Here is an 8,971-nt window from a genome sequence, read left to right on the forward strand (position 1 = left end):
GGGATACTCACAAGCCCCCGGTTGAGTGCCGCTTTGTTGGTGTTTACCCCAGTGGATGAAAGGGTCGCCTCCCTACGCCTGCGGGTCATGGGGGGGAAAACTCTGAGTGTTGTGTGTGCTTATGCACCAAACAGCAGTTCAGAGTATTCGGCCTTCTTGGAGACCCTGAAAGAAGTCCTGTATGGGGCTCCTGAAGGGGACTCCTTAGTCTTGCTGGGAGACTTCAACGCACACGTGGGCAATGATGGAGACACTTGGAGGGGCGTGATTGGGAGGAACGGCCCCCCCGATCTGAACCGGAGTGGTGGTTTATTACTGGACTTCTGTGCTAGTCATGGATTGGCCATAACAAACACCATGTTCGAACATAAGGATGCTCATAAGTGTACGTGGTACCAGAGCACCCTAGGCAGAAGGTCCATGATTGATTTTGTTATCGTATCATCGGACCTGAGGCCGAGGCAAAGCAGCGGGTGTGGGAGAAGTTCTGAGAAGCCATGGTGAAGGACTTTCGGTCGGCACCAAAGTTGTTCTGGAAAACCGTCTGACACCTCAGGAGGGGGAAGCAGGGAACCATCCAAGCTGTGTACAGTAAGGATGGGATGCTGTTGACCTCAACTGATAGTGTGTTAGGGCGGTGGAAGGAACACTTTGAGGAACTCCTGAATCCGACAACTCCGCCATCTATGTTAGAGGCGGAGCTGGAGTATGAAGGGGGATCAACTCCAATCTCACGGGGGGAAGTCACTGAGGTAGTTAAACAGCTCCACAGTGGCAAAACCCCGGGGGTGGATGAGATGAGGGACTGTCATGGTTGACACGTCTCATCAACATTGCGTGGAAGTCGGAAACAGTACAAAAGGAGTGGCAGACCGGGGTGGTGGTTCCTCTTTTTAAAAAGGGGGATCAGAGGGTGAGTGCCAATTACAGAGGCATCACATTACTCAGCCTCCCCGGGAAAGTTTACTCTAAGGTGCTGGAAAGGAGGGTCCAGCCGATTGTCGAACCTCAGATTGAAGAGGAACAATGCGGTTTTCGTCCTGGTCGTGGAACGACGGACCATCTTTTCACTCTCGCAAAGATCCTGAGGGGGCCTGGGAGTACGCTCATCCGGTCTACATGTGCTTTGTGGATTTGGAGAAGGCGTATGACCGGGTTCCCAAGGAGATACTGTGGGAGGTGCTGCGGGAGTAGGGGGGATTTCCAGGCACGTCCAGCTGGGAAGAGACGAGGGGTAGACCTAGGACCAGGTGGAGGGATTATATCTCTTCGCTGGCCTGGGAGCGCCTTGGAATCCAGAGCTGGTTGATGTGGCCAGGGAACGAGAAGTTTGGGGCTCTCTGCTGGAGCTGTTACCTCCGCGACCCTGACGGAAAAGCGGGAGAAGATGGATGGATGGATGGATGGACATTTATTTGGTTGCTTGTTGGACAGAAGCTTCCATCAACTTTGCTGACCAGCTTTTTCAATATGGTCTGTAGATCAATCATGCAACCAAAGAAGTTCATGCATTTTATTCATATGCCAAATATGTACCATATTGTATAAAAGTTTTAACCACCTTATTAAATGTAAAAGGATATAAGCATCACACTGACTTTGGTTTAGTGTGAGTCCTTTATAGGGTATACAAAATTCAAAATCTACATACACAAAAGAATATAAAGTCAAGTGAATGAGAAAAACATACTCATCCACAGGTCCTCCAAGGTGCTGTGTTGATACAGGAGACTGATTTTGTGAAACTGTCTCATGTTGTTCATCAAGAATAATGATTGGTTCCTGGGCAGATGAAGGAGGGAGTGATGGTTCATCATGAAGAGTCAGGGTTTCTTGTGGTTCTGAGAACAGAGTGAGTGGTGGCTGGGAGGAGGGCTCAGAGAGACTTGGCTGGGTGGAGAACAGAGTGAACAATGGCTGGATAGAGTTCTCAGACGGCAGAGGCTGGAGAGAGGGCTCCGACAGCGGTGAGCGGGTGGAGGGCTCAGACAGCGGTGGCTGGACAGAGGGAACAGAGAGACTTGGGTGGGTGGAGGTTAACATCATTTTGTTGACCTGAGAGAATTTCCTGAAGACAAACATGCACAATACATGAGCTTGCACAAACCAAAACACATTCCGTTTTTCATTTGAGACAGGAAATAAAATGCGACATACTTTACCTGTATATCCTGATTTGAAAACCAAAGTACATATAGAATGGAGGATGGTTTTATACCATGATCCCTTATTGACCCGGAGGAACTGCTCTCAATTGATCTTGATGATGTGGCTTGTTGCACCACAAAGATTTCAATATCATCTTGTCCCACAAAGTCAAACAAGATCTAAAAAGATGTGAAACATAGTGTTACACCAGTCAAGTTTTACAACCCACTGAACCACTGAGAAGACGCCTGATCTCAAACTGAACACACATCACCTGGATTGGCTCAGACAAGCTGAATTTCCTCATGTTGATATGTCCATTTGGATATTTAAATTTGATCAACACCCCATCTGAGGGTTCCTTACATGCAGACAGTCGCTGAGGTCTTGCCTCAATAGCCTGAAATATGATTTCTCTCATTAAATTTTTTTTTAAAATCTTCAGCTAGTTCATCAAACTAATATATTATTACAAACACTAACCTTTTGACGTCTTTCCTCACAGGCCTGATAGGCTAGTTTCTTCCTCTCTTATTAAAAAAAGACCACATTAAAAGTATGTATGCATTCTGTAAGAGCATGTAAAACATACATAATAAGAACTTGGAAATATTACCTTCTCCTGATCCGCCAACAAACTTTTAATATACTGCTGGTCTTGCTGGGCACGTATTGCTCGCCATTCTTGAAAAGCCTAAAGTAAAACATAAAAAATGGCCTCTCTCACAAATCACCATCAAATAGTACACACACATAAAATGAAAAAAAACAACTTACAAAATAGATTCTATACAGTGTCAAAATTGGTTACCTGATTTGCAACGACACGTTGAGCTTGGGTACTCTCAGCCACTGGGGCGGTCTCATCTTGTACTGGAGCAATTGAGAGTGGTGGGAATGAATTCATGGGTATGGCAGAGGATGTGGATGCCACCTGGTAGTACACAGAAAATCCAAATGATTTCTCCTTCAGCAAGAACACACACAGAAAAAATACACAAGTACCAAAACTGTTATCCTAGGGAATGTAACTGCTCAGACATCACACAGTATACATAAATACATCTTAATACATATTAAAAAAAGACAATAAAACACTGTATATATTTATATTTGCCACTCACTCATCACTACAAAGTGCATAGTGGACATAACAAAAATACTTTTAATATGGACCTGATCTGAACCCACATTTTCCTTAGCCACTTGTGAGGTCTCATCTACTGCTGCTGGAGCTGAGAGAGTGGTGGGAATGCATTCTGGGACATGGCAGAGGGTGGTGATGTTACCTGAGGGTAGAGAGGGTAACTTTAGTTATAGGCATAGACTTTACAGTGAACACATTATATGATTGTAGTATGATATACATCCCTATGTATACATACCTGCAAGACAGTGGCTCGTGGCACGATGTAAAGTCTGCTTTTGCCAACAACTGCTTTTAGTTCTCTCACAGAACTAACTTGTAATTTCTGGATCTTGCGTCCTTTGCCTGTCCTTGCCAATTCAAAGCGTACCAAATTTAAACTGATGCGAGGGTAGCTTTGGCAAACAAAGTTGTTCAATTCAGATAAACTCAGTTTAACCCAATCTTTGAGTGTGTGCGTCCGGCCTCCGTTGACTGATGTACAGGTTTACCTACAAATGGAAATGTAAACATCAGTATAATCTGTTTCTAATGGCAAAGTAACACATTCATTGGTTGCTACAAGATATTTCAGGACTCCTAGCAAACTGTTTAAGTGTGCTAGGATCTTGCCCTGATTCTTACAATGTTCAAGAAGCCAGTTTCAAAGACAATAAATTCCACATATCAAGGTGTCCAAACTGTGTTATCATATTTTCAGACATAATCATAGTGTTGCCAAACCCCAAAACTAGACCTGTATGCCTACCACGGTTAACCTAAGATCATTTGTTTCTAATAAGTTAACAGCTTTAAAACTACACAAACCCTACACTCCTAAGAACATTGCACATGACAGAAGAAAGAGCCTGGTCTCACTCCCAAGGGCATCACACATTTGAGCCTCTGGGCATTTTATGTGAAAGAACATTAACATACGATATATGGTGTAGCTTAGCCTCTGAATGCACTACCCAGATCCTCACACTAACCCTAACCACCATTGACTAACTTCAGATGGCGGATGCATAAGGATTCATTGGGAGGTATACCTGGACACTTTCAAAGTGATAACTTGGCATGAGAAAGTGTTGGAAGGGCATAGGTGTAACTATCAAAATGGATACATGGAAACTGTTATGAAAATACATTAAAGTGTAAACTGCTCTACAATATTTCTTTAAAACAGATGCTAAATGTATTTTAAGTCAAATGCTTCCCAATATAAAGACAGCATAACAAATGGGACCAGACAGGCTCAAGCTACCATACAATTCAAAGCAGCTCATTTCTACAGTTTTCTTTGCAAGAAGGTTAGATAATAAGGTGTAAAAATAAATGACACTCAATTCTTTGGTGCTTCAATCTCACATTTACCTAATCCAAGTTTAGCCAGTTCATCAAGTTCTTTTGTGGGGGGCACAATACCATTATCTGGCCCTGGAAGGAGGAACACTTTAGCTTGCCAAATAGGGTTTTTTATTTGAGCCCCTTCCCACAGTAAAAAAAAAAAAAAGCCATGATAGCCTGTAGGTACTGGTTTCAGGTTGAAACAGTAACAGGTAAATTAACGTTAGGCTTACATTTTTATGAGGCTGGTGCATTAGGCCAGTAAATGATGCTGCAAATAACTTTACAGTAACAAAGCACGATACATCAACCCAGCAAAACAAGTTAGCATATTATTTAACAGCTACCCCGAACTTCTGCTAGAACATTAGCAATGCTAATGTTAAAAAAGAAAACTTACCCGAACTCACCGGCGAAATAGTCTTCTTGTTGTGGAAAGTAAAGCTGAATCATCATTTCTCGCTGCCAGCTCCTCTCTTGCACGGGCTGCAGCATTAAAAAGCCCTTCGCCCTCCGGCTGCTCCGACATGGTGCTAATTAACAGTTAAGTTAACAAAGGTATGTGATTTGAACAACGACAACTCGCTCCGCTCCCGCCTAAAGGAGGAGGCGGGCCTATCTGCAACCTCATTTCGCCTAGTCAAAACTCTTTATTCAAGACATTTTGACTAGGCAGAATGAAAGTTACAGATATCTCCAATTTCAGATATCTCTAATCAAAATTGTTTTCAAGATATCTATAACTTGATAATAGATATCTACAATTCAATATGACTATCGCTAACTCCATATCTACAACGTCATTTCGCCAAGTTAAAACTTAATTTAACATATCTGAAAATGAACATGTAGATATCTTGAATTAAGGTGAATTAAAGATATCTTGAAATGGAATTATGACTAGTCAGCATCAAATTGTAGATATCTCAAACTGGAATTACAGATATCTGCAACACATATAGGCCTACAGTAGCTATTAAATGTTAAAAGGGCTTGCCACAGGTACTACAACCTCCGTATCTGTCCATGACGTCACACGGCCCAGAAAGACTTTTCCCATTGACTTACATTGGGAAAGAAACGTCTGTAAATCAGTGGATCATTTTTTTAAACTAAATAAAGTACCCAGTATGAACCCTTTTATAGCCCTTATTAAAAACATTAGGTCCTTAAAGTTGTAAAATGTGCTAAAAGCTTTATCCAGATTTATTTCCTCTCTCCATTCATTCTACTGAGTCTAGAGCAGGAGATCGGCGGCGGGGCTTAAGGGGAAACTCAACTGCACTTGCTCTATGCTCTCGACAGCCAGGCATGATGGGTAATTTGTGATGTTTTGCTCTGGAGCATCTCAGACCATTTTGTCTTCATGCGCCAATGAGCAGCTCTCATAGGAATGAATGAGGCCCCGCTTCTAACGCTGTATCCAGTTCTTATGCATCCATGGTTCACACAGACAAACCTCAAACGGACTATAAACTGTAAACAAAAATCATGTGCGCTGTTAAGAAATTTGTCAGACATTACTCGGGAAAACACATACATTTCGGCAATTTCTACCGTAGCTCCACCATGGAGCATCGGCAGGCTATTCATGCTGCTGTTAATGTGGAGAGTATATCAACAGACGGACAGCGCATATGATTATATAAATCACTCAACGTGCGTCCAAGAACATTATACCACATAATGAGAGACGTTCTGCAGTGAGGAGGAGGTTTCACTGACGACGGGGCTCTGATCAGATTGTGCCACAGCCTTTTTGCTGTAGGCTACTCGAGTCGGGACCAGTGAGGGGAGCAGTCACAAAAGCAAATATAGCCTAGTTTATGTTTATAGTTCTTTATATCTCTGTGAATTAATGATTGATTTCAGAATGAATGAAAGCATGACCAGATACGCTACTGTATGTTACACACAGCCTGGATAAAAAAATAGATTTGTCTTTAATCTCGGGGAGCTCCACTTTCACGTATGAAATATTTTAGTTTTAGTTTTACACAACGCTGTTCAACACTCCAGTTAAATCCATTCTGCTTCATTCTTTCTCTATAGAGGTTGAAGACCTCTGAGCTCTTGTGACGTGTAAATACTACACTTCCTATGTTTTGGTGCAGACTGCGTTCACATCAGCGATGAACTGCTCCAGAGTTCTCTGGGCCGAGACCACCTCTTCAAGGGGGACCAGAGTCCGGTTGTTCACATAGGAGGTCTCAGACTGCGTTCAAACCACCCAAACGAACAGCACCAAGGGCTGAAACGCTCCACGGTTCGATTCAACCGGACTAAACAAGGCTGGTGTGAACGCGACATTACAGTAGATGCAAAATAAACCACACTGTACAACTTTGTGTTAGAATTTAAAACAAATCCACAGTGGCTCCAGCACTCAGCCCTTGTTTTGCTTTGGTGCATTGCTTCATGCCCCGCTGGGTGTTCTGTGCTTTTGTTCTGTGCCTCTTGCTTGTTTCCTCCCATTTTCTCCAGTCGTGGTTCTATATATTACAGTGTGCTGCACAGCCTTCAGTTGTCCTCTATTCTCCTCTATTATGATTTAATCTGGTTCAGTGTTTTGGGCCTTGGCTGGTAATAAGTGCCTTTTGTCATGAATGAAATATAATCCAGAGCTCTCAGCCAAACAATGATACAATGTTCTGTAGGTGTGTTTTTGTGAGGGAGATTAAGAGCTTTCCCAGTAACTGACACTCTGTGTGTCCTTCTATTAAATAGTCCATCCCACCCCCATACTCAACATGCTGAAATTGCTTGCAATATACTACATGTCCATTCACCTAGAACATTTCACTGCTTTTATTGTTTATTTTATATTCTGGTTGTGTTTTATTTTCCCTGCTCAATCTTTTTAGCATTCGTTGTGCTGCCAGCTAATTTCACCATGCATACACACCTGCTGTGCACTAACACCTTCATATACAGCGCACAGATGTCATACACATGTGTTTCAATGTAATGAATTGCAGCAAATGTACAATCATAGAAACGAACAGCACTGACAGTAAACCAGGCGCAGATGTTGTTCAGCACCAACCAAGACACCACTTCAGCATTATCTCTTTCTCTTGTTTTATTATTTATAGGTGTGTCTTAGAGTTCAATTATTTTTATTTATTTTTATTCTATTCTATAAACTACAGACAATTTTTCTCTGTGTTGAAATTCAACAGAAACTGGAATGGCTGCCATATTTAGAGATAAAGATTTAAGAAAAACTTGGAGTGGTCTCTTAATTCTTTCCGGGGTTGTTTTCCCCAGTCCCAGTGCCAACACCAGGATTGCAGTGGGATAGCACACACTGTCACATCCACAGGTACGGATCTGCACCCAATAGTACGACACAGATACAACCAATGTTCAAAGGGTAAGGTTTATTCAGGTCACGGACAGCCAGGGGCAAAACCAGAGAATCCAGTAGTCAGGCAAACTAACCAATAAAAAGACAAGCAGAATAGGGCTCAGAACCAGGCGATCTGTCAAACATGCAAAATAATCCTGTCTGGAGGCAGGCATGAAACTCGAGGTCCAAAACCAGACAAGCAATAAGATAACTGGGCAATAGGAAACGCTGGAGAGCTTGGCATAACACACAAGACAATCTGGCAGAGGATGAGTGAGAGTGAGGGGGTATCTTTACTCTGGAGCTAATGAGGGAATGAGTGGCAGGTGAGGGGGACGGCTGGGGAGACCAGGTGAGGGGAATTAACTGATTGCAAGAGCCTGGAGGAAGGCGGGATCTGAAAAGAGTTATGATATGCAAAACCAAACCAAACTATAAATGTTCACCGGTACACACAGACTTTAATCAAAAAGCATTACACAGAAAACAGGCAGAATATTCAGGAAGTCCAGTCTTGACGGGACATAAAGAACTGTAACGTTACGGTTTTTACAGAGACTTGGCTCAACTCCTCTATCCCGGACTGCGCCATGGCCTCAACGGATTTTCTAAGACAGTCATCGGCCTGATCACCGACAGCGACGAGACGGCGTACAGAAAGGAGAGGAGGTCATAACCCTGACCTCTTGGGGCCAGGATAACAACCTCCATCCCAACGTCAGCAAAATAATACATGTATATAGACTTTTTCTTACACTAGTTTTATTTTCATGTTAGTTTTATTTACTTGCACATTTTGCACTGTTTAATTTCTATTTGGTTATTTATTTCACTACTTTTATTGTTTTATTTCCGTTATATCATGCTGCATTGGAGGAGCTTGGGAAGATGTTCATTTCCATATCTAAACTGTACCTACTGTGCTAATAAAGCCTTTGAATATTTGAAAACAAAAGCTTAAATATGTTCTCTAATTATTACAGAAGGACTTTTTG

The sequence above is a fragment of the Eleginops maclovinus genome, chromosome 16, assembly GCF_036324505.1.
Source record: "Eleginops maclovinus isolate JMC-PN-2008 ecotype Puerto Natales chromosome 16, JC_Emac_rtc_rv5, whole genome shotgun sequence".
Classification (NCBI taxonomy): domain Eukaryota; kingdom Metazoa; phylum Chordata; class Actinopteri; order Perciformes; family Eleginopidae; genus Eleginops; species Eleginops maclovinus.